Below are 26,450 nucleotides of genomic sequence, written 5' to 3' on the forward strand. Positions count from 1 at the left end.
AGATGCTATGAATATCCACATGGACATAAGTTTTGAGTTTCTTTGGATAAACGTGAAGGGGCATGATTGCTGAATTGTATGATGAGAATATGTTTAGCTTTGAAAGAAACCCCCAAATGGTCTTCCAAAGTGGCTGTACCATTTTGCATTCCCAACAGCAATGAATGAGAACTCCTTTTTTTTTTTTTTTTTGCCTTTTTTATCATTTCTTGGGCTGCTGCCATGGCATATGGAGGTTACTAGGCTAGGGGTTGAATTGGAGCTATAGCCGCCAGCCTTCGCCAGAGCCACAGCAACGTGGGATCCGATCCATGTTTGAGACCTACACCACAGCTCACAGCAACACCGGATCCTTAACCCACTGAGCAAGGCCAGGGATTGAACCCCCAACCTCATGGTTCCTAGTCAGATTCGTCAACCACTGAGCCATGACGGGAACTCCTTAGAACTCCTCTTGCTCCAACTCTTTGTCAGTACTTGGTATTGTCAGTGCTTTAGATTTTGACAGTCTAAGGTTCCTAGCTTACAATGGTTTGACTTAAATTTTTCAAATTTATGATGGTGCAAAAATAATACACATTCAGTGGAAACTATACCTTGACTTTGAATTTTGATTTTTTCCCAGGTTAGTTATATATATGGGATACTCTATCATGATGCTGGGCTAGGGCAGAGAGCTGCTCCTCCCAGTCAGTCACAGGATCATGAATTAAACAACCAATACACTTACAAACATTCTATACTCATATAACCACACTATTTTTCACTTTCAGTATGGTATTCAATATATTAGATGAGATATTCAATAATCTACTGTAAAATAAGTTTTGTAATACACAAATTTGCCTACCTATAAGCTAATGTATATGTTCTGAGCTTGATTAAAGTAGGCTAGACTAAGCTATAATATTGAGTAGGTTAGGTGTATTAAATGTGCTTTCAATGTACTGCATTTTCCATTTACCATAGGCTTACTGGAATGTAACCCAATTGTAAGTCAACAAAGATCTGAGGTGATATCTCATTGTTTTTTAGATTGGTAATCCACTAATGATAGATGATGCTGAATTTTTTTCCCATGTTAATAGCCATCTGTATATCTTCTTTAGTGAAGAAGACACTTAGTGAAGTGTCTGTTAGGTGTCTTTTACCCATTTGCTAAAAATTGAATTGCTTATATTCATTAATTTTTAGGAGTTCTTTGTATATTTGGATATTAGCCCTTTATCAGATGTACTTTTGCAAATATTTTCCCTTAGTCTGTGGCTTATTTTTTTCATTCCTTTAATGTTGTTTTATGCAGAGAAGAAGATTCTAATTTTAACAAAGTTCAGTTTATTATGTTTCTGTCATGGATCATACTTTATTCTGGTATCTAAAAAGTCATTATCATGCCCAGTAATCTAGGTTTTCTCCTATATTATCTTCTAGGAATTTTATATTTTGTGTTTTAAATTTTAGTCTATGTTCATTTTGACACAATTTTTGTGAGGACTTAAGGTTTATATTTAGATTAATTTGCATATGAATGTCCAACTCTTACAGCACAATTTGTTGAAAATGTTATCTTTGTTCCACTATTTTGCCTTTGCTTTTTGTCAAAGATCACTTAGGTATAATTTTGTGGGTCTTTTTTGGAGCATTCTATTCTGTCCCATTTCTGTATTTGTCTGTTCTTTCATCAATACATGTGTTAGGTTTATAGTCTTGACATCACATTGTGTCAGTCCTCTAATGTTGTTCTCACCATCCAATATTGTGCATCTTTTGCCTTTCTATAAAATTTTTAGAATGAGTTTGGTGATATCAAACAAATTGCTGGGATTTTGATTAGAATTGCCTTGAATCTGTGGATAAAATAGGGAAGAACTGATATCTTGTCAACATTGAGCTTTCCATTCCATGGACATGGAATATCTCCCCATTTGTTTGGTTGTTTGAATTTTTTTCCTTGCAGTTTTATAGCTTTACTCATGTATATCTTGAAAATATTTTATTCAATTTATACCTAAGCATTTCATATTTGGGAATGCTAATAAAATAGTAAGATGTTTTTAATTTCAAATTCCAGTTGTTCATTGCTATTTTAGAAAAGTAATTGACTTTTACATATTAACCTTGTATACAATTGTACTGTAGTCACTTATTTCTTTTAGGAGTTCTTTTTTTTTTTATTCTGATACTCTACCTGGACAATCATGTTACTTGCAAGCAAAGACATTTTTATTTCTTCCTTCTCAATTTGTATAATTTTTGTCTCACTGTATTAACAAGAAATTCCAATACAATGTTGAGAAGAAATGGTGAGAGGAGACATGCTTGGCTTGTTCCTTCCCTTGGTGGAAAATTTACTACTGTGAGATTAAGTATGATGGTAGCTATAACGTTTTATGTAGGCATTCCTTATTAAATGGAGGAAGTTCTCCTGTATTTCTAGTTTACTGAGTTTTTGTCATAAATGGGTGTTGAATTTTGTCAAGTGCCTTTTTGTATCTACTAATATGATCTTCTGATTTTTCCTTCCCTAGCCTATTGATGTGATGATTGAATTAACTGATTTTTGTATGTTGAACCAGTCTTGCATACCTGGCATAAATCCTGCTTGTTCATTGTATGTAATTCTTTTTTATATATGTTAGAATTACTTAATGTTTCCTTGAAGATTTTTATGTATATCTATGTTCATGAGAGATATTGTTCTATAATTTTATTGGAATGTCTTTGGTTTTGGTATAAGGATAATTGGGTCTCACAAATAAGTTAAAAAATATGCCCTTTGGGGAGTTCCCGTTGTGGCGCAGTGGTTAACGAATCCGACTAGGAACCATGAGGTTGCAGGTTCGATCCCTGCCCTTGCTCAGTGGGTTAACGATCCGGCTTGCCGTGAGCTGTGGTGTAGGTTGCAGACGTGGCTCGGATCCCGCGTTGCTGTGGCTCCAGCGTAGGCTGGCAGCTACAGCTCCGATTGGACCCCTAGCCTGGGAACCTCCATATGCCGCAGGAGCGGCCCAAAGAAATAGCAAAAAAGACAAAAAAAAAAAAAAAATATGCCCTTTGCCTCTACCATCTGGAAGAGATTGTGTAGAGTTGATACAATTTCTTTCTTAAATGTTTGGAAGAATTTATCGGTGAACCCATATGGGCCTAGTGATTTCTGTTTTATAAAATTATTAATTATCAACTGAATTTATTTACTTGATATAGGCCTATTCAAATTGTCTATTACTTTTTGTGTAGATTTTGAAAGATTGTTCTCTTTCAAGGAATTAGTCCATTTCATCAAGTTTATGTGTATAGAGTTGTTTATATTATTCCTTCACTGTTCACTAATGGCCATAAAATCTATAGTGATGTCCCTTTTTTTATTTCTGATATTAGAAATTTATATATTTTTAAATTTGTTTGCATGGCTAGCAGCTTATTGATTTTATTTCAAAAAATTGGCTTTTTGTTTTATAAATTTCCTCCATTAATTTTCTATTTTGAATTTTATTGATTGATGATATTTTTTTTATTATTTATTTTCTTCTTCTTTGGATTTAATTTGGTATTCTTTTTCTAGTTTACCTAAAATGGAAACTTAGACTTTTGATTTTTAAGTCACATCCTTTATTTAGGGAACCAATCACTTTATTTGGGAGGGTGAAAAAAATTTAAGCATGAGCAAAATTCTCCTAACAAATTTCTATGGAAATTAAATAATGTATGCATGTCTTTTAAAAAGAATGGCTCACATTTGCATATATATACATTATTTCAAATAACTTACAAATATTTTTAGCTTTTTCTATCATTGGTTATTAAAAATATGTAGTTAACTTGATACAATGGCAATCAATTTTTCATTTTTTTTCAGATAAGAAAACTGAGGCTTTGAGGAATTTAGTATCAGATGAAAGAGTAAGAATTTTAACATGACTTCTAACTTCTAAAGCAGAAAGCTTACCAAGATTGTGCTCTTTTATTTTGTACTAAGAAATATATTGGTTAATAGTTTATTTTTTAAATATTTACAAAAAATTGAATATATTCCAAGAATTTTCTAGGCACTGAGAATTCAGCAATTACTGAAACTAGCAAGATTTATTGCTCTTAGAAAGCTTATATTTTAGTAGACAAAAAAATGAAAAGGATGCAAAAAACATGGTGTATGATATGGTTACGAAAGAATTGCTATGGATAAGAACTCGGAAGTAGGATTAAGAATCTTGGAGTTACAAGGCTTTATAGGGTGAGATGCCATATAGATAAGTGATATTTGAATAGAAAACTAGATGAAGTGAGGGAACAAATACATGGAGGAAGATCATTCCTGACTAAGAGAAAAGTACAAAGTCTCTTAGATGAAGTATGATTGTTCAAAAACTTCAAGGAGAGCTTTGAGGTCATGTCAAATAAAGAGGCAGCAGGGATGGTGGGGGAATAATAATTATGGGAAGGTGTCAAGCTACTGAGATCCTTAAATGCCATAGTAAGAACTTTTTACTCTAAGTCAAAAAAGCTACAATGTTTCAGCCTGATTTAACTTAAATTTTAAATGAATTAATCTTGATCATGTATTGAAAGTAAATTGTAGTAGAGAAGCAAGTGTGGAAATATAAAAATGCATGCTTGAAATGATGGTTAGGACTAAGGTAATATTTCTTCGCTTGACAAAAATGGGATTCCAAAGATTTTTGAAGGATTGAATCAAGTGGAATTGCTGTAAGATTGGATGTTACATATAAGAGAAAACAGAGGAGTCAAGAATGTCTCCAGTGTTTTTGGTCTATGTTGGGGAGAATTTACATTTATTTGATGGGAAGAAAAAATTGCAGGAAAAACCATGTAAGAGTGTCAGGGTAAAGTGAGAAATTTTGATCATTTTTGAACTCTTAGCAATGCCTATTGGGCATTTAAACAGAGAAATTAAAGAATCATGGATATACAAAATTCTGCATTTCAAAAAATTATTAAGTATGGATCACTTGAAGATCTTTTTCGCAATGCACTATTGAGTTATAGTCTTTCCAGATCTAATTTCTAGCTTTGTATTCTTCTTCCTTAAGCATTAACATTTGATTTATATGAGTCAGAGCAGTGAGAAGTTTTATGGGTAATACCCCTGTTTAGTAATATAATAGACCTTGTCTTACTAGAGTTTCTGTATTCCCTTTTTATAATTTATCTAAATTACCTAAAATGTGCATCAGGAAATAGCAAGAAGGCTCTTACAAACTGTGAACCAGAACTTAAAAAGATCACTAAACCTAAATTAGCTTCCAAAATGGATAAGGTTATTATGAAACCTGAAGTATAATAACAAATCTAGTCAAATAAAAAATAAGCAAAAGTAGCATATTCTTATCAGATTAATATTATACTGTATTTTAAAACTTTACCTCAGCCAATTATTCAAGCATATTCCAAAAATAAGTGTAATAAGTTCTTGTTCGTTTTCTTCTTCCCCTTCTTCCTTTTTTTCCTCTTTTTCTCCTCTGAATTTTGGTAGTTACACAGCATTAGTTAGAGTCAATGCTGAAAGATAAATGTGAAAGTGTGAAGTGAAATTATTTCCACTACCCTTGATACCTACCAAAGAGTTCATGCATGTGATGACAGGGTTATAATTCTTGTATTGAAATTACAGGAGAGCCATTTACCATGTATTTATAATGTTCACATGCTATCATTTACTCTTACCTCTGAGTCTTAATGTCTTCCTTTAGTCTAAACATGTAAAAAATAAAATGACCCCAAAATGTCATTTTTTACTTACTCTGAGGCAAGCATGGCAGAATATTTCATCTGAACCTTCATCTGACCACTCTTTTATTAGCTATTGAGAGGATCACAGAAAAGATTTTAGATCTCATATCACTCTTTAACTATATACATCTTTCTAACCAAGTTCTGTTGCCAATTGCAGTCTAGGCCTATAGACTGCTAGCTATGCAAATGAAAAGAGAGCAGCACTAACATGAGATGACATACCTTTGATTATTTCACTTACTAAGCTGTTGGGAGTTTTATACAAAGTAGAGATGCATATGTCTGCCAACTTTGTGTTCAGATGATTGCAAGTGATTGCACATGCATACCATTTAATTTACACCCAGACAGTTTTGAAAAGTAATTTTAAAGTTCTAAGCTCTCAAATTTGTATTTAAATATCCCTATGTACTTTACTAGCTTGGGTTTGCTGTAGATACTCTACTTAAAAATAGATGTTTCATGTGAAGTTACATGAATCTTCACAACATAAAGATATATATCATTGTGTCATTATTTTAAAATGTTTTTGTATTAGTCAAGGTTCAACAATAGAGGCAGAATTAACAAGAGATTTATGTATATAACTGTATCTTATACTACCCATCTGTCTACCTATCCCCCATGATTTACCTACCATCTCATTTGTTATAAAAGAACCTGTTATCAGGAATTGATTTATCAAACTGTGGGAACTAAAATATCTTTCTCTGTAAGACTCTTAATTACTTCATCTGATGCTATCGCTTAATGCTCTTAGGAAGCACAATCCATAAGGGAAGATCATAAATAGGGTGAAATCCACAGCCAAATGCTTGAATCCCACCTTTGTCCATTCTTGTTTCTGAACTTGATTAGGTGGATATCCTGCAGAAGCTGGAGCCATGGAGCTAAAATACCTAGAATCTTTAGCCTAGGACTCAGAGAAGTTCAAAGGGAATCCAGCTGTCAATAGAGAAGTTACAGGCCCAGTTGCTGTTGCACACTAAACATATCAGGAAACACATTTATACAGTAGAATAGCTGCTGCTTCCCTTCCATTTTTCAAATTTCACCTGAACATCCTTTTTGGCCCTTCAAAAGCAGAAACATACCAAAAAAAAAAAATGGAATTCTGGAATATTTGGTACAAATTAATACATCTTATCAAATTAACACATTACAAAGCCATCAAACCTTAATACTTTTTTTTTTTTTTTTGAAGTGATCAACCATCAGTACCACTTTCTATATATCCTATGTGTAAGCAAAAAAAATGGCATTGGATTTTATGAAATGTATATATCAATAAGAGCAGAAATATGGATATACAGAAGCATAAATTTCCATGTAATGATTCCCCCTTCTCTTCTTAAACTATTTCTTCTCTAGATTCTTTATCCTAATATCACACACTTTTTTGGGAAATTTTTTCCTCCTCTTTTTAATTTGAAAATTTTCAAACCCACGGAATAATAGAACAGGACAATGAACAGGTGTTACTTTTACCTAGATTTGTACTTGGCTTGCTTATTCTATCATGCTTTCCTAATCGTACACCTCTGACTACACACACATGGACATTATTTTTCTCAGCTTGATTTTGATACATGAATTTGTAAACCTTATGATACTTCAGCTCTAAACACTTTAAAATGTTCTCATAAGAGAAAGGGACATTCTATTATAATTTAAATGTCTGAGCTATATATTTTACATAGATAATTTATACTTTAAAAGCCCTGAAATGTAATATTATCCAATGTTATTATTTAATATATAACCCTATTAAATATCGCCCAATTATTCCCAAATGGCTTTTATTACTTTATTTCACCTACTTTTTCTTCTGATCTAACATCTAGTCACAGATCATGCATTTCATTTAATCATCATGTGCCTTTGATCTTCTTTAGAATTTGTCATCTGCATTTTTAAAAATTCTGTCATAAAATTTTTTTAAGAGTTAAGGATAGTTTATTTAAAAAGATTCCTCAGTTTGAATTTATCTGATATTTGTATTATTTGAGAAAGTATATTATAATGAAGACTTTTTAAAATTTTTATTGCGGTATAGTTGATTTACAATGTTTGTATTAATTAACAAAGAGGTTCAGTTATACACACATATAAACGTATATGTATATATACATTTTTAAGATGTTCTTTCCCATTATAGTATATCAGAGAATAGTGAATATGGTTCCCTGTGCTATACAGTAGGACCTTGTTGTTCATCCATTTACATATTATTATATATACTATTAACAATTTGCATCTGTTAATCCCAAATTCCCAATCCATCCCTCTCCCACCTCCCAACCCCCTTGGTAGCCACAAGTCTGTGCTCTATGTTCATTAGGCTGTTTCTGTTTTGTAGAATAGGTTCATATGTATCATTTTTTTAGATTCTACATATAAGTGATATCATATGGTACTTGCCTTTCTCTTTCTGAGTTACTTTGCTTAGTATGATAAGTTATAGTTCCATCCATGTTGCTGCATTATTTCATTCTTTCTATGGCTGGGTAGCATTCCACTGTATATATGTACCACATCTTAATTTATTCACCTGTTGATGGCCATTTAGGTTGTTAACATGTCTTGGCTATTGTGAAGAATGCTGTTAAAAGGACACTGGGGTGCATGCACCTTTTTGAATTATAGGTTTTTCTGGGTGGATGCCCAGAAGTAAAATTGCTGGATCATACAGTAATTCTATTTTCAGTTTTCTAAGGTACTCCATAATGTTTTCCATAGTGGTTGCACCAACTTAAACTTGCACCAACAGGGTATCTTTTGCATTACAATCTCTCTGGCATTTGTTAATGTAGACTTTTTAATGGATGGCCATTCTGACCAATATGAGATGGTACCTTATTGTAGTTTTGATTTTCATTTCTCTAATAATTAGCAACATTGAGGAACTTTTCAAGTGCCTACTGGCCATCTGTATGTATTCTTTGGAGAAACGTTTATTAATTATTCTGCTATTCTTTCAATTGTGTTGTTTGTTTTTCCATTATTGAGTTGTATCAGCTCTTGGTATATTTACAAAATTAAGCCTTTGTCATTTGCATTGTTTACATGAAGACATAGCAAAGATAAAACAAATATTGCTGCTTAAATTTGACTTGATCCTATTCGTATAATTTCATACTAATTTCTGTTCCATAAACTTTATGCTATCAGACTTTAGACAAGTGTGGAATTTTTTTTACTGATGACAAAGCACATGGAAGTCTTATATAATATATTTCTTGGAAAATATCTTTGTCTTCTGGTTGTATTATTTTTCCCACACTACCAGGTTTGCATACTATGACAACAACATAATATTTTTCACTTTTAGCTGTATTGAAAGGTAATTACAGTTATGTTTATATGGTTACTGAGGCTTTCATTGGTGATATCATTATTGGGGGATGACTTTTCCTCAGGTAAGTCACATCCTTTAGCATTTACATTGTATCTGGAGGTGGGATACCTAAGAACAGAAGTTTATCTATGCCTGGATTTAATTTATTGCCCATTACAAGTAAAAAAATGAGTAATCAAACCATCAATTCTACTTTACAGGTAGGGCAACTAAATTGTAAGAAGATTAAGTAATGTATAAAAAGAAACATACTTTTACAAAAGAAGAAAATGTTTAGCATCATTTTTATTGAAGTATAGTTGATTTACAATATAATGTTAATTTCAAGTATACAGTATTTTTGCTGATTATACTCCATATACATAATGGCTTTATCTCCCTGTGCTATATGGTAGATACTTTGCTTATTTATTTTACACATAATAGTTTGTATTTGTTAATCCCATATTCCTAACTGAAGTTTGTATGGCCATTTCTGTGAAATCTTCAATTCACTTCAATCTAATAACATTTTGCCTCAAGGCTAGCATATCTCTCCAGTTTTAACTTACTGGTTGTACCTGTTACTTAGGGAAATGTGTTCTGACAGATTTCTCACAGATCTACAACAGCAGGATTTAATATTTTTTTTCTTTGTTAACATTGACAGAACTCTATTACTATACTTTCACTTTTGTATTAAGATTATTGTGACCTTGTACCCTAGACTGATAAAGTCTGGAGAAAGCTGTTTCACACAGTTCTTGGAATTAAAAACTTTCAAAGAGCATTAGAAAATTTATGTATTGTAAATCTTTCATTTCAAATAGTATTACATATGCTATCCATCTCACAAAAACCCTATTACTCTAAAATCTCTAGTTTAAAACAAATTAGTAATTTTCATCTACAGGAGTTTAATGCCATCACTACTAGAGCGTTTTTTGGTGTCGAACCTAGTTTAGTAAAATTATGACACAAAAGAAGCACTTGATATCTGAAAAGGCAGCAGTGCTTCATAAATATAATATCTATTAGCTTCTCTAGAGGGATAATTGAAACATCTGATATTGATCCAGTACATCTAAAATTTAAAATAAACAAAGACCATCCTTACCGCTGGTCCAAATGAACTTCTAAGTTGTGAATCTGTGTTTAATATTCTGTCATTTACTCTGAACTTTTCTCCCCCATGCTTCATCTTTGTCTTCCAGGCTGTTTTCCTCTTTCTCATTGTGGTTCTTAAAGTGCTTCTTCCTTACTTTCTATTTTCACCATTTGCAACAGCAAGGGGAGCGCCAGTAAAATTTGGTTATTTACCTGGCTAAAGGTAATTTGACATTAGTGTTCAGTCTCCATCTCAAAGAAATACTAATAGCACATTTTATATAATGAATTTATTTGAGCTCTTTGTGAATCTTTTATTTTTGACTGTTTGAAGAGGGAAAATAGATTAAGAGATTCAGATTCAGGCTTCTCTTACTCTGTAAACTTTTAGGGCTGTCTCTTACAAAAAGCACTCATATACCACTTTTGTTACAATTTTATGTAAATCCACTCACTGTACATGATATTTAAATTTTTTTTGCATATTTGAAGATTTCAGATGACTACATTCCTAATTTTTATCTCCATAGAGGATAATTTTCATGAGTTCACAAATTGCATCCTATCTGCTATTAAAAAAAAAATCCATTTTGCCCATGTTTCCACAGCCTCAATCACACTGCTCTTCTTTGGAGTTGTTCTGTTCTAAGGTATTGCTATTTCTACCTTTCCTCCTCCCTCCCATTCTCTTAAATTCATTCCACTTGTGTCAGCATTTTCTTTACTACATTGCTATTGCAATTGTCAAGGTCAATACACTTCCAAGTTAATCATATTCATCTATTCTCATCTTTTTTTTATTTGTATCATATTTTAGATTCAACATAAAAGTAATATCATATAACATTGTCCTTCTCATCTGACTTACTTCGCTTAGTATGGTGATCACTAGGTTATCCATCCATGTTGCTGCAAATGGCATTATTTTTTTATACAGCTAAATTGGATTCCAGTGTGTGTGTGTGTAATATATATGTTGCTGGAGTTCCCATTATGGCCCAGTACATTAAGAACCCAACATAGTGTCCATAAGGATGCAGGTTCAATCCCTGGCCTCACTCAGTGGGTTTAAGGATCCAGCATTGCCACAAGCTGTGGTGTAAGTTCCAGTTGCAACTCCAATTCAGCCTCTAGCCAAGGGACTTCCATATGCTGCAGGTATGGCCATAAAAAGAAAAAAAAAAGTATTAAAGTTGATCACTCACTCTTCCTCTATTTTCTTCACCTTGCTTCTGAAGTAGTATAACTACCTCTTTCTTCTCTACTTTCATCTGCAAGTCTTCAATTTTTCCTTTGCTGAATCCTTCATTTTTACTGACTGCTATTTACTGGGATATATTAGAATTAAAATTTGGGATATTGTCCCTTTTCCTTGATTATCATCCTTCCAAAACACCACTGAAACCTGAGTTATATAAAAGCTAGTTAGTGGAGATCTGGTAAAGATAGCATAGAAAAGGAGGCCAAAGAATGGCAGATATGGTATTATTTGGGGGAAAGTAGTTATCTGAATAAGAAATATGTCAATAATGTTAAATAATACAGAATAGATGAGTAAAATAAAACTGAAAATTATTCTGTTGGATTTATCAATAAGGAGGTAACTAGTAATCTATAGATAAGTCCATTTCAGAAGCCAGAGTGTAGTAGACTGTGGAGTGAGCTAGATGTGAGGAAATGAAGACAGTGAATATATAAGTTGTTTCATGGTTTTCATAAAGTTTGGTTACAAGAAAGAAAGAGCACCTTGGTACCAGAGAGTGAAAAATAGAGATACAAATAGAGATACAGATTGATAGAGAGGAGAGGTGCTGTAGGCTCAAATATTTGTGTCCCCACATAAATCATTTGTTGGAATGCTAATCTCCCATGTGATGAGAGTAGGAGGTTAGGCATTTAGGCCTATGTAAATAGGACTAGTGCCCTAATAAAAGAGACCCCAAAGATCTACCTCAATCCTTCTGCCTTGTAAGGACACAGTGACAAGACGGCTGTCAGTGAGGAACAAATGTTTGTTGTATAGCCATCCCAGGCTATGGTATATTATTTTAGTAGCCTAAACAAAGATAGGAGAGGAGAGGAGAGGATAAGGAAGATTTTTCCCCAAGAAAGAATTTAGAGACTTTATGTTTACTTGATGATGGTTAAATTTTCCATTTTAGGTGAAACATGTGGAATATACCAGGGAAACTTGCATAATCAATGATATAATGTTTCTAGGAATGAGGAAGGAAATGTGTTCCAGAACCCAGAAGGAACAACATGGCTTAAATGGGATTAGCAAACAAAGGAACAACATGAAGATCAGTCCAGATGCCAGTAGATAGGTAATTCTTTAAAACAGTAATTTTTTTTCATGTCATAGCTTCTAGTTTCTATTTGATCTAGCATGAGATGATAATATTCCATTAATATCTCTTAAGATGATTTTATCTTATTTCCAGAAAATAATATTATTTATTTGTTATGTAATAAGAGATATATCATGATCTTCCTATAGTATTGCCAACATGGATTATATTGTCAATATCACATGGTGGATGAGTGTGCATACATTAGAATAAGACTTCTAGGAATCAGATATTTAGCAACATATCAAACCAAGTAGGTGATATTGGGAAATTTACTTAAATTTCATCATATGTAAAATAAAAATGATAATTTCTACCCTCTAGGACTCTTATGATTATGAAATTAATCATCATTTGTAAAACATTTTTTTAAAAATTTTTTAGGGCCATACCTGTGGCATATGGAGGTTCCCAGGCCACGGGTCAAATTGGAGCTGTAGCTGCTGGCCTGCAACACAGCCACAGAAACCTCAGATCCAAGCTACATCTGCAACCTATACCACAGGTCACAGCAATGCTGGATCCTTAACCCACTTAATGAGGCCAGGAATTGGACCTGTGTCCTAGTGGATGCTAGTCAGATTCTTTTCCACTGATCCACGATGGGAACTCCCTGTAAAACATTTAAAGGAGTGTTTAGTACATAATAAGTACTTATATGTCTGATAAACAATTGCAGGTATCAATCAAGATGGTGGAATAGAAAGATGCTGAGTTTATCCCCTCTCCTGAGCATACCACAATCACAACTACTTGCAGAATGACTATTGATGAACAAGACCAGAACCTATCAGAAAAGATCTTCCAAAACTAAAGATATAAAGAAAACCACAAGACAGATAGGAGAGGTAGACTCATGATGTCATCAAGTCCCACACTCCCAAGTCCCACAGTCTACTTATAGAAACAGATCTGACTGACAGTAGTTTGGCTTGAATCCCACACTCTGGCTTCACTCACCATTAGGAAAGCAACAGCCCCAGAGTATTCTGAGCTCTGATTCCATCCACCAGCTGGCAACATCTGCACAAGGAAGGAACTGGAAACCCACTGGACCTGGGGCCAACCAAGCCTACCAGACCTCCCACATAGGCAGCCCACCATAGAAGAAGGACCCACAGAACCCTCATAAGGGAACCTCTGGAGCACATAGCTTGGGTGATGAAAGGGAATGCAGTGATGGGATGCACAGGATATCTCCTACAGAAGGCTACTTCTTTAAGGTTGAGAAATATAACCTACAAGATATATAAACATATAAACACCAACTTAGAAAAAGTAAAGTGACACAGGAACATGTTCCAGATGAAGAGACAAGATAAAACCTCGGAAGGAAAACTAAGTCAAGTGGAGATAGACAAGAAAATTTGGGGTAGTGATTATAAAGATGATTAAAGATCTCAGAAGACTAGATGTACAGAGTGAGAAGTTTTTAACAAAGATGTGAGTAATATAAAAAACAATGAAACAGATGAAAACAGTAAGTGAAGGGAAAAAACACTAGAAGGAATTAACAGTAGACTAACTTATGCAGAGGAATAGATCAGCAAGCTGGAAGACAGAGTAGAAGATATCACCAATGGTGAACTGAAGAAAGAAATGAAGAACATAAAGAATAATAAAAAGAAATGAGGAAACCTTAAGAGACTTCTGAGACAACATCAAATGCACCAATATTTTCATTACAGAGGTCCCAGAAGGACAAGAGACAAAGGAGCTGAGAACACATTTGAAGATATAGTAGTTGAAAACTCCCCTAACATGGAAAAGGAAACAGACAACTCCAGGAAGCAGAATCCCATACAGGATTAACCCAAAGAACACACCAAGACACATAGTACTTAAAATGGTGAAAATTAAAGATTAAAGAGAATATTAAAAATTAGCAATGGAAACCCAACAAATAAGATACAAAGGAATGCCCATAAATATATTAGCTACCCTTCTGGCAAAACCTCTGTGGGCCAGAAGGGAGTGGGACCATATATTTTAAGTGATGGAAGGGAAAAACCTACAACTGAGAATATTCTAGCCAGCAAGAATCTCACTCACATTTGATGTGATATCAACAATTTTAAAGACAAGCTAAAGCTAAAGGAGTTCAACACCACCAAACCAGCTTTACAACAAATGTTAAAGGAACTTCTCTAAGCAGAAAAGATAAGGCCACAACTACAAACATGAAAATTATGAGATGAAAAAAGCTTATCAGTAAAGGCAAAGACATAGTAAATACAGGAAATCATTCACACACAAAGATAGTAGGATGGTTAAAAGATAAAAGTGGACAGTTGCTGTCATGGTGCAGCTGAAATGAATCCGACTAGGAACCATAGATTGTGGGTTTGATCCCTGGCCTTGTTCAGTGGGTTAAAGATCTAGTATTGCTGTGAGCTGTGGTGTAGGTTGCAGATGTGGCTCAGATCTGGTATTGCTGTGTCATAGGCCGGCAGCTGTAGCTCCAATTAGACCCCTAGCCTGGGAACCTCCATATGCCATGAGTGCAGCCCCAAAAAGAAAAAAAAAAAAGAGAGAGAGAGAGATAAAAGTGGTAAAAGCCATCTACATCCACAATAAGCAGTTAAGGGATATAGGAAAGAATTAGACTAAAATATAACATAAAACAATAACTTTGAGGGAGGAGATGTAGGGTTGTTAATTTCAAATGCATTTTAAGAGACCAGCAAATAATCAGTATTGTTGAATAGGTAGCTCTATAGAAATATAGATGAATAGGTAGCTGTAAAGAAATGTCATAATAACCACAACCCAATAATCTATAATAGATATACACACACATGCACACACACATATACAGAATCCAATTAACATTAAAGACAGTCATCAAATCAGAAGAGAACAAAATAGGAAGGAACAAAATGATATATTCACCCCTATGTTCATAGCAGCACTATTCACATTAGCCAAGAGATGGAAAAAACCTAAATATCCATTGACAGGTCAATGGCTTAAGAAAATATGCTACATATATACAATGGAATACTACTCAGCCATTAAAAAAATAACAAAATAATGCCATTTGCGACAACATGGGTACAACTAAAGATTCTCATACTAAGTGAAGTCAGCCAGAAAGAGAAAAACAAATACCATATGATATCATTTATACGTGGAATCTAAAATATGGAACAACTGAACCTATCTACAAAATGGAAATAAACTCACACACATAGAGAACAGACTTCTGGTTGCCAAGGGGGAGAGCGAAGGGAGTGGGATGGGGTGGGAGTTTGGGGTTAGTAAATACAAATTATTACCTTTAGAATGGATAAATAGCAATTTCTTACTGTGTAGCCCAAGGGACTGTATCTAGTCTCTTGGCACAGAAAATGATGGAAAATAATATAAAAAATAATGTATATGTATGATTGGCTCACTTTGCCGTACAGCAAAAATTGGCACAATGTTATAAATCAACTATGCTTTAATAAATTTTTTTTAAGAATTAAAAATTTAAAAACTGAAAAAAGTAGATGATCTATATAGAAATTTTTTTCAAAGAGGACATGCAGATGGCCTACAGGTACCTGAAAAGATTCTCAACATTGCTAATCATCAGGGAAGTAAAAATCAAATCCATAATGATATATTACCTCACACCTTTCAGAATGACTGTCATCAAAAAGAAGACAAACAACAAATGTTGGTGAGGATATGGAAAAATAGTAACACTTGTACACTGTTGGTGAAAATGTAAATTGGTGCAGCTAGTATGGAAAACATTATGGTAGTTTTTCAAAAATTTAAAAATAGAACTACCATATGACTCAGCAATTCCACCCCCACTATATATCTGAAAAAACAAAATAACAAAAACACTACATCAAAAAGTTAAATCCACCTTGATGTTCATAGCATTATTTATAATGGACAACATATGGAAGCAACCTAAGTGTTCATCAACAGATGAATTTATAAAGATTATATGACACACATATACAATGGAATAATAGTCACTAAAAAGAATATTTAGCCATTTGCAACAACATGGATGGACTTGGAATGAATTATACTGAGTAAAGTAAGGGAAAGGCAAATACTGTTATGATGTCATTTATATGCAGAATCCAAAAAATGCAGCAAACTAGTCAATATAACAAAAATGAAACAGACTCTTAGAAAACAAAGTAGTAGGTACCAGAGGAGGGAGGGAAACCTGGGTAGGCAATCTAAGCATGGGTATTGAGAGGTACAAACTACTATGTATAAAATGAGCTATAAAAATAGATTAGACAATACAGGGAATATAAATATTTTATAATAACTATAAATGGAATATAATCTTTAAAAGTCATGAATCACTATATTGTATACCTGTAACATATATAATATTGTACATCAAATACAATTAAAAATTCTAAAAGTTACAAAAAAATTTTTCTTTATTCATCCAGTACTTTAATTTCAGCATAAATTTTTGGTGAACTTTAAGAAATTTGATCAGCTTATATGCTAATTTTTAGTCTGTCCCTTTGGTTTTAATAATTTAAATCTTTTAATATCTGGCTCACATACGGAAATGAGAGGATGCTTTTTTTTAGATGCCGTTGATTAGACAAAAATATAACTTAAGTTAGCTAAACATCTACATTCCTTTCTCTCATACAATGTAGACTACACCTATGATCCAGACCTTCACTTTAGGCTGATATGTCAGACCACAAATGCGATGTTAATAACTTCTGACTATGAGTTGAACATCACTGGGCTCCTTTCCTTTTTTGCTTATTTTTGTTTTAAGAAACTGAAGGAGCACAAACTTATATTTCAACCCATGATCTAAGAAGCCAAAAGATGTACCACACAGTCCAGAACTTGGTCCTCTTATTGTGTTCTGTGCCCCTACGCCTATGGCTTGTTCACTGGAGACAAGTATAGTCCTAAATAATAAGGATATTACATTATTGATGGGTTTTTCCCAATATTCAATCAGAAAAGTAATGAAAGGGCACTGTGTAACTGTTTATGTGGATTGTTAGCATCTGAATCATTTCATATTAGGAACAGCAGGTAGTTGTCTATGATTTCTAGTATATTCTAAACAAACAAACCACTAAGCTAAACTAAATTTGTTTTTAATTTATTTTTCTTCTTCCATGGCAGTGTGGCAGATAGTATCTCAGGCATTCTTTTGAAATCTTTAATTAATGATAATGTCATGTAATTCCTATAACAATCCTGCCAGATACTATTATTCCCATTTTAATGTATGATGAAACTTAAGCACAGTGAAATTATATATATTTCTATATTACAAATAGCTGGTAAGATGTGGTACTAGGATTGATCTCTGGGGGCTTACTCCATAGCTTGCCTTAAAAAAAAAAAAAAAAGAGTCTGAGTTTGTCCACATGGCTATTCCATCCTTCCCTTTCCTGCCACCAAAATATAGAGTTTCTATTACAGTTAATTGTGACCACAAATTTTGGTCAGTGGTATGTGGGCAATAGTGATATGTAAACATTGATCAAATTTCAGTTAGGCGAGTTGAACGAGCTCTGGAGATCTGTGGCACAACTTCTAGACAACAATAGCATATTGTATACTTAATGAGTTAAGATGATACATTTCATCTTAACTGTTTTTACCATAATAAAATAATATCTCAAAAAATGATATGAGCAATTTCTAGGTCCTGTCTTTCAAGATAGGTGGTGGACTCTTGTCTTGACTTCTTTGCTCCAATCTTCTTGCTAGAGCTAATGGTGAGAGTATTCATTATGGGTCATGAAATGGATGCCACATGTTGAATATGGCAAAGCCTACTTAGACTTAAGTGAATGAGATATAAAGTCTTGTCACATCTGGGTAGTGTTTTATAGAAGCTGAGCCTACACCCTGAAAAATGAAGAGGTAATTGTAATAGTTTTTTTTGGAAGAATATATACACTGATAGTTATTTTACCTCATCCTAGCCAAGAAAGTATAACATCAAGTTTATCTTCCTTGCAATTTTGCTTCCGTATAAAGAAGATTAAACTTTAAAATATCTAGGAACAACCCTACCCAATAAGCCTGTGTGCATTTCATCTTTGCTTGGCTTTTGTAGCTTTGATCATAAATCTTTCAAATATATTGTTATATGTCATCAAAAATTATTAGAAGTAATGTGTCCAAAATCTGAGTTTGTACTCTCATCTACTATGGTTCCTTCTAAATTACTTAGAAAGGTTTTGTACAAAACTTATTTCTTCTGACATTGAATCACTTTCTTAGAATAAAAAACAATGACACAGTTTTCATTTCTTCCCTTATTATGGCTTCATCTCCATTTTTAGCAGAAAATCCTCTTTTGGTCTTTGAATACTATCAATCTCAAATTCTAAAAGTGAAGAAGACTTCCTCTCTCTTCCACATTTTTAGAGCAAGTTCACTATGTCCATTTGGATCTGATAGATTTATCTGCTCAACTTACTCTCATACCCAGCAATGTCATAATCACATCCAGTAATAAATTTAATTTATTTTGTAATCGTTATTTTGAAGATGCACTTGTTCTTGAGTTTCCTATCAATAGAAAACATATAAAAGAATAATTCACGTTTAAATCATCATAATATCTTACCCCTTTAGAGTAGGTAAAGTATAGCATGCAAGATTATTAGCAAGACAGAAATCTTAAATTTCATTTAAATTGTAAAGGAATAAATATTTAGATCCCATTGACTACTAGGTTTATATTAACTTGAAATATCATAAAAAGGTCAGCAGTGTATTAATATCCTGAAAAAAGTAATTTGTTTCTTTACTACTATATATGGCAATTTGAAACGTTTTCTTCAAATCTAAGGAAAATGCTCAAAATAATCAAATTCGAAAATTATGCATTTAAAATTACAAGGTTTTAATGTTATTTTAATGACAATAATTATCCTTATTGACTTAAACACAGTGTAAAATACAATTATCTTCAAGTTATAAATTTGATGTCTTCTGTTTGAATTTTGCTGTCCAAAATCCTTAATTAAAATGAAATTGCTCTATTGTAATTGAGAAACCCTCTAGAAGCATTTTAAAGAATTATGAAAGCTGCTCCATAGGAAGTATCAGTCAATAAAGTAACTGGCATCAACAAAGCTGCTGCTAGTATTATTACATTCACATTCACCTACAGATTTCCATTCTAAATTTGTACTTGTCTTAAAAGCCATCAATCCTTGTTATGATGTATCTCTCATTAGATGGTGAATATATATATATCAACTCTTTTCTTCTAATTTTTCATTTCAGATGAAAACATTTTCCATCCCTTTTTCTAGAACTCACACTATAAAGTGATTAAACTACTTCCACTTTTGCCCTTGAATTTTCTTAAATTTCCATTCAGCATAACATTATCAAAATTTGGATAACATTTGAATTGTATCACAAAATTCTGTGTAAAATGCAGAATTTATCTTAGCTGTTAGAAGTCTTTTAATTCTTGAATTTTTATAGTTACAATCCATTTCCATTATGCTATGCCAATTTGTTTTTTAAAGATAATGGAATTTTTTTATATTTCCAGATTTGCAATACATGTTAAGAAATGAAATTTCTCATACAAATGTGAGTTGCCTCAGTAAATTTAGAAATTATTTGATAGTACCCTTAAAAATGTATATACTTTTGAATGAAAAATTGCTACCTGGTTTATCTAAGATACATAAATAAAAGCAAGCATGAATATATTTATACACAAACATACATGAATATGGCTTATTTTGCAGCATTGTTAAAAAATTATAAATCAATAGAAAATATATTAATAAATTATGTTAATATGTATCAATTAAAGTAAGTTGTATGTACTTACTTTAAAATTTTTCATGATACTATATATAGTTTGGTCCTTTTGCCTGTGCCCACAGCATGAGCAAATTCCCAGGTCAGGGGCTGAAACTGCCCCATAGCAATGACCCAAGCCACAGCAGTGACATGCCAGATCCTTAACCCACTGAGACACTAGGGAACTCCTACTATATACATTTTGATCCCACATTTATTAAAAATCAGATAAAAAAATTCAATGTATACACACTACTATATATGTAATAGATAACTAAAAATAACTTATTATATACCTATAATCAATATTTTTAATAACCTATAAGGGCAGAGAATCTGAAATATATATATATTTATATATAACTGAAACACTGTGCTATACACCTGAAACCAACATGATATTGTAAATCAATAATACTTCGATAAAAAACTTTTAATTTTAAAAACTATAAAGTATTATGTATTTGAAAGATGCTAAAAGAGTAGATATTAATGTTTCTCACCACAGAGAAACTATGTGAGGTGAATGGATGTGTTAACTAACTTTATTGTGGTACTCATTTTGAAATATATACATGTAAAATCATTGTATTGTATGCCTTAAACTGTAATGGGTTACATGTCAATTATAGCCAAATAAATAAATAAATTAGAGCTTCCAAAAAAAAAAGAAACCCAATATATGTATTATATGTATGTTTTACTCTTGTATATACATAGAAAAAAATTATATGCCACACTGTTAACATTGATTACTTTAAGGTTATGAAATTGAAGGAGAAAAAAAAGACTATATTTTTGTATGCTTGAACTGTTAAAAAAATATTCTTTACTTTGCTTTTCTAAAAGCAACATGGAACACAATAACCAGTGTCCCAATTTAAAGGATTAACATGTTTGAATGCTCAGAAGCCTATGAAAGCTTTGTTAATAAATAATAGAAGTTAATTGATAAAATTTGTTCTATATGACTCCCTACTTTAGTGTTTCCATTTCTTAAATAGTAGAAAGCTAGAAACTTTAAGGATCTCACCTCATTCTAGCTAATGTTTGGCATGACAAAGCCCATGTTATGGGGTTTAATGTGGAGAAAAACACTTTTAATATATAAAATTTTCTAGGTGGATGTTTTCTGGGAATCCATCTATAAATTCTCTGTAATTCTGTGTGCTTAAAACATGATGAACATAAAAACACTCCGTTAATACAAAATGACAGATACTAATGGACTATTTTGTAGACTAACTGCTACAATGAAGTCTTGCTAGGTCCAGACTGTTTATTTCCATCCTGGGTTAGAAAGGATGCACAAGCCACATTCAGGTCTCCAAGCACATTTAATTCAAGTGGACAGAAACGCATGATTATATATCCTAGCTGACTACTGAAATTGCAAGCTTTATCTTTCAGCTGCTCTACTGCTTCAAGCTGTGGAGATATAAAATGCTAGCCTTGGGACAAGGAGTTGGAGCGTCACCAAACTTTGATGAACAAAGAACTTACTGAGTACCTATTTTTCCCCTGATGACAAAGAAAATTTTTCATTTTTATAACATTGTCTCCCTAGTTCTTAATTAATATCAGGCACAGGTGGTGTAAGGGATAACCATAGTAAATCACAAAAAGGGTTATGAGCCTCCAATGAACAATTATTAAATATAGGCAGGTCATAAAACAAAGCTTTAGAATGATGGGACTGTCAGGTTCCCTATTTTCAATCTATACTTAAAGATAGTTCCTCTACATTTGCAAGAGGAATTTTATATTATGCTGTGGAGCTTACTTTATTATAATTAGAAGAAATACTTTTTTAATCTCCAACTAAAGTACAATTTGATTATTTCAATGATTTGCTTTCCCTGTATATTTTTACATTTTTTCAAATGTATTTATGATACAAAATAGGGTGGGCAGCTTCAAGCTCATAACATGGGCTCCTCAAAATTGAGGAAAATAATAAAGTTTTTCCTCTTTTGTCTTTTTTTTTTTAGTTTTTTTTATTTTCTAGGGTCGTGCCACAGCATATGGAGGTTCCCAGGCTAGGGGTCTAATCGGAGCTATAGCTGTTGGCCTTCGCCAGAGTCACAGCAACGCCAGATCCAAGCCATGTCTGTGACCTACACCACAGCTCACAGCAACGCCGGAACTTAACCCACTGAGCAAGGCCAGGGATCGAACCCGCAACCTCATGGTTCCTAGTCAGATTCGTTAACCACTAAGCCACAATGGGAACTCCTCTTTTTTCATTTTTGTGGAGAAAATGGAGAAAAATCTCAGTGAAAACTGAAAAGTCTTCCTAATTATAGTCTCACATTGAAAACCATGCTCATAAATCACCAATATACCTGAAAGAATGTTTATGCACTTATGAGAAGCTTAATGTCACTTTTTCATGGAGAAGTATTTCTAGACATTTTACATTTCTTCCCTTTATTTCCAATCTTCTAATCATGACTACTCTCTGGCCAGTGTCTTAGACTGGATCCATTTCCTGAATAGTACTTCTAGAAGGCAATGGTGTTTACACATTGCTATCTGAATTTTGTTCTGTTTCCTAGACTTTTCCCTGGACCTTTCCTTTGAAGGAATCTTGGACCTTCAAAAACTTGGATTTTAACTCCTATAATGGTGTTCTTTCTTTGATGTTTTGTGACAGTTTTAGTGCCTACTATTTTATGAAAAGCTATGTGCCTAAACGTACATATGAATTGCCAAAACCACAAAAATTAGAAATGCTTTTGTAGATCGCTCATTTTCACTGAGTGTTTAAGTAGCAACACACCAATATTCAGTAACCAAATATACAAAGACTGTTCAGTTAAGCTCTGACGGTCAAAATATGAAAAGGCTACTATAATGCAAGTACACACAAAGACTCACAATTTTTTAGGCAAGTATACAAGAAACCAACATTTTAATAAATCTGAGTTGAGTAAGTCATATAAAATGGAGTCTGAATGTTCTTGAAGAAATGGGATAGACTAGAAATTTGGAGTTAATAGACGCAAACTATTGCCTTTGGAATGGATAAGCAATGCGATCCTGCTGTTTAGCACTGGGAACTATATCTAGTCACTTATGATGGAACATGATGGAGGACAATGTGAGAAAAAGAATGTATATATGTATGTGTGACCGGGTCACCTTGCTGTACAGTAGAAAACTGACAGAACACTGTAAACCAGCTATGATGGAAAAAAAAACAAAAAAACAAAAAACAAGAGCACATTAGTAAAGAAAAAAAAAAAAAAACACAGAATTAAGGGGAATTCACACATGCTTAAAGCTGAATCTAGATGGTACAATGGATAGATTTAAAAAAAAATATTTCATTTGTTCTTAATACATGAGTCAAGATATAGACCATGTCCAACACCAAAAACAATTCCCTGATACTTTAAACCCCCGCAACCAAGATGACTCCTATCATAAGGAAATATTCCCCACAACTTAATACACCAAACATCCTCCTACCTTTGACACTTCAGCTCTGGTTTCTATCCTAAACTTATTTTCCCTGTTTCTGAGTTTCATATAAGTAGTAGCACACAGTACTCTCAGTCTGGTTTCTTTCATTTGGCATTTTGAAATTCATCTGTGTTGTGATTTTATAGGTGCATGATATTCCCCTGCATGCATATACCACAATTCTTTAAACAATCTCCCACTAATGGATTTTTGAGTTTGGGTTTATTATAAAAAGCCTAGTATAGGATTTCCCGTCGTAGCTCAGTGGTTAACGAATCTGACTAGGAACCATGAGGTTGCAGGTTCAATCCCTGGCCTTGCTCAGTGGGTTAAGGATCCAGCATTGCCACAAGCTGTGGTGTAGGTTGCAGACGTGGCTCAGATCCCACATTACTGTGGCTGTGGTGTAGGCTGGCAGCTACAGCTCTGATTTGACCCCTAGCCTGGGAACCTCCATATGCCATGGGAGCAGCCCAAGAAATGGCAGAAAGACAAAAAAAATAAAAGCCTAGTATGAACACCTCTTTTAAAAAAGAATATTTCATCCTAATCAAAATATAAGAAATCTTACTTATCTTTCATATTGTGATACCATTCTTATCTAGTACTACTATCACAGAATGATAAATGTTTCAGTGTATTTTTAACTGAAACATTGTTTTTGTATCTTTACCATTGTGGTTATCTGCCTCTATGTGTTTGACTCTAAAACAGCAACAACAAAAAGTGATGCAAAATGGAGACTGGTACTACTATAATTTAAAATTGAATAATGTCACAGAGAAGGATATCTTTTGTCCTTGAAGTGGTTTTATATATAATGTATGTATATTATTGATACTATAGTTGAAATATCTTAAGAATAAAAAATAAATAAATAAACAATTCTGAAGGGAGAAGATCAAGACCTGGAGTAGGAGGACATGGAGCTAACCTCTTCCCACATGACATCAAAAGTACATTTACATGTGGAATAATTCTCTCAAATAAACCAACTTTAAACTAGCAGATGATCTCATATGACCTAAGCTAAAAGAAATATCTCCATCTAACAGGGTAGGATGGGGGTGGAGTGCAGGTGGGAAAGGAATCAGGACAGGACTGACACCCCTGGGAGTGATATGTGAAGGAGAGAAGATCCAGATGTGTAAGCCATTGCCCTGGGAAGCTCCCTTGCCTACCGAGAGATACACTGGGACAGATAGAGAGGCTGGAGGATCCTGGTCTCTGTGCCTGAGAAATATACACATGCTAGCTTGCTAGCAATGAGGGCAGAAAAAGACTACTGCAGGCTGCCACCTCACTGCACTTCTCTGCCCAAAATGCATACTGGGCAGTGCTGCTAGTATGCATAGCAGATAGGCACTGAATCTTAGGCTGACTGGCACTTGGAAAGGACTCAGTCCAGCTGTGTGCAGACAGCCTAGAGGTCCTGGGTGTGATCTGGGTTGACCTTGGAGCATATTGTTTGCATGTGCATGGCAGGACACAGGTCCATTGGGAGACTTTGTGGGCATGTGCATGGCAGAGGAAGGGCTGACCTCAGACCCCATTATCCATGCTAGCATGGCAGGGGTGGGGTCCAGCAGGGACAGACCTTGTCAGCATGAACATTGGATGGTACCACTGACTCACATGTCCCCAGCAGACAGCACCCCCGGGAAAATACAGTTCCCCCTGGGAACATACAGGAGTTAATTTCCAGATTTTTTTTTCAAAAAGCACAATACCAGTCATATCCTTTATCAAGGGGATAATAGCCAGCACACTCTGAGGAAAGATGTGGCTGGCATCCATACCAAAAACAACTCACTCATCAAAAATACTGGACTCACACAGGCTACACAGGTATGCTTTCACATAAACACATCACTTTAAGACCACAGTACATAACAGTTTCTCAACTCACAGTGAAAGTTAAGTAAAATGAAAAAGCAGAGGAACTATTTCCAATTAAAGAATAAGAGAAATATCCTGAAAGAACAAATAATGAAGCCCACTTCAGTCAACTAGGCCCTAAGTTCAAAAAGAAGGTAATAAAAATGCTAAAGAAATTGAGAAAGATTATCATAGAAATGCATATCACTATAACAAAGAACTAGAAAATATAAAAAGGAAAAAAATCAAAATTAAACAACTCAATTGCCAAAATAAAAACCAATCTAGAAACAATGATTACCAGACTAAATAATGCAAAAGAATAAGTAAGTTATCTGGAAGACAGAATAATTTAAATCACTCAAAAAGAACATCAGACAGGCAAATTTAAAAATGAAAGCAACATATAGGATTGATGGGATAATATAAAGCACGTCAACCTATGCATGATAGGGGTTCAAGAAGGAAAAGAGAGAAGAACCAAAAATGTATTTGAAGAAAGTATGGCCCAAAACTTCACAAACCTGAAGAAAGAAACATACACCCAGGTACAGGAGGCCCAGACAGTCCAAAACAAGGTGAACCCAAACAGAAACACACCAAGACATATAGTAATTAAAATGGCAAACTTAAAGAGGTGATCCTAAAGGCAGATAGAGAAAAGCTGAGAGCTGATTACCTAGGAAACCCATAAAGGAATACCTATCATCATTTCTCTACAGAAACTCTGCAAGGCAAAAGAGAATGACATGATATAACCAAAGTCCTGC

Source organism: Sus scrofa, chromosome 8 (genome assembly GCF_000003025.6).
Source record: "Sus scrofa isolate TJ Tabasco breed Duroc chromosome 8, Sscrofa11.1, whole genome shotgun sequence".
Classification (NCBI taxonomy): Eukaryota; Metazoa; Chordata; class Mammalia; order Artiodactyla; family Suidae; genus Sus; species Sus scrofa.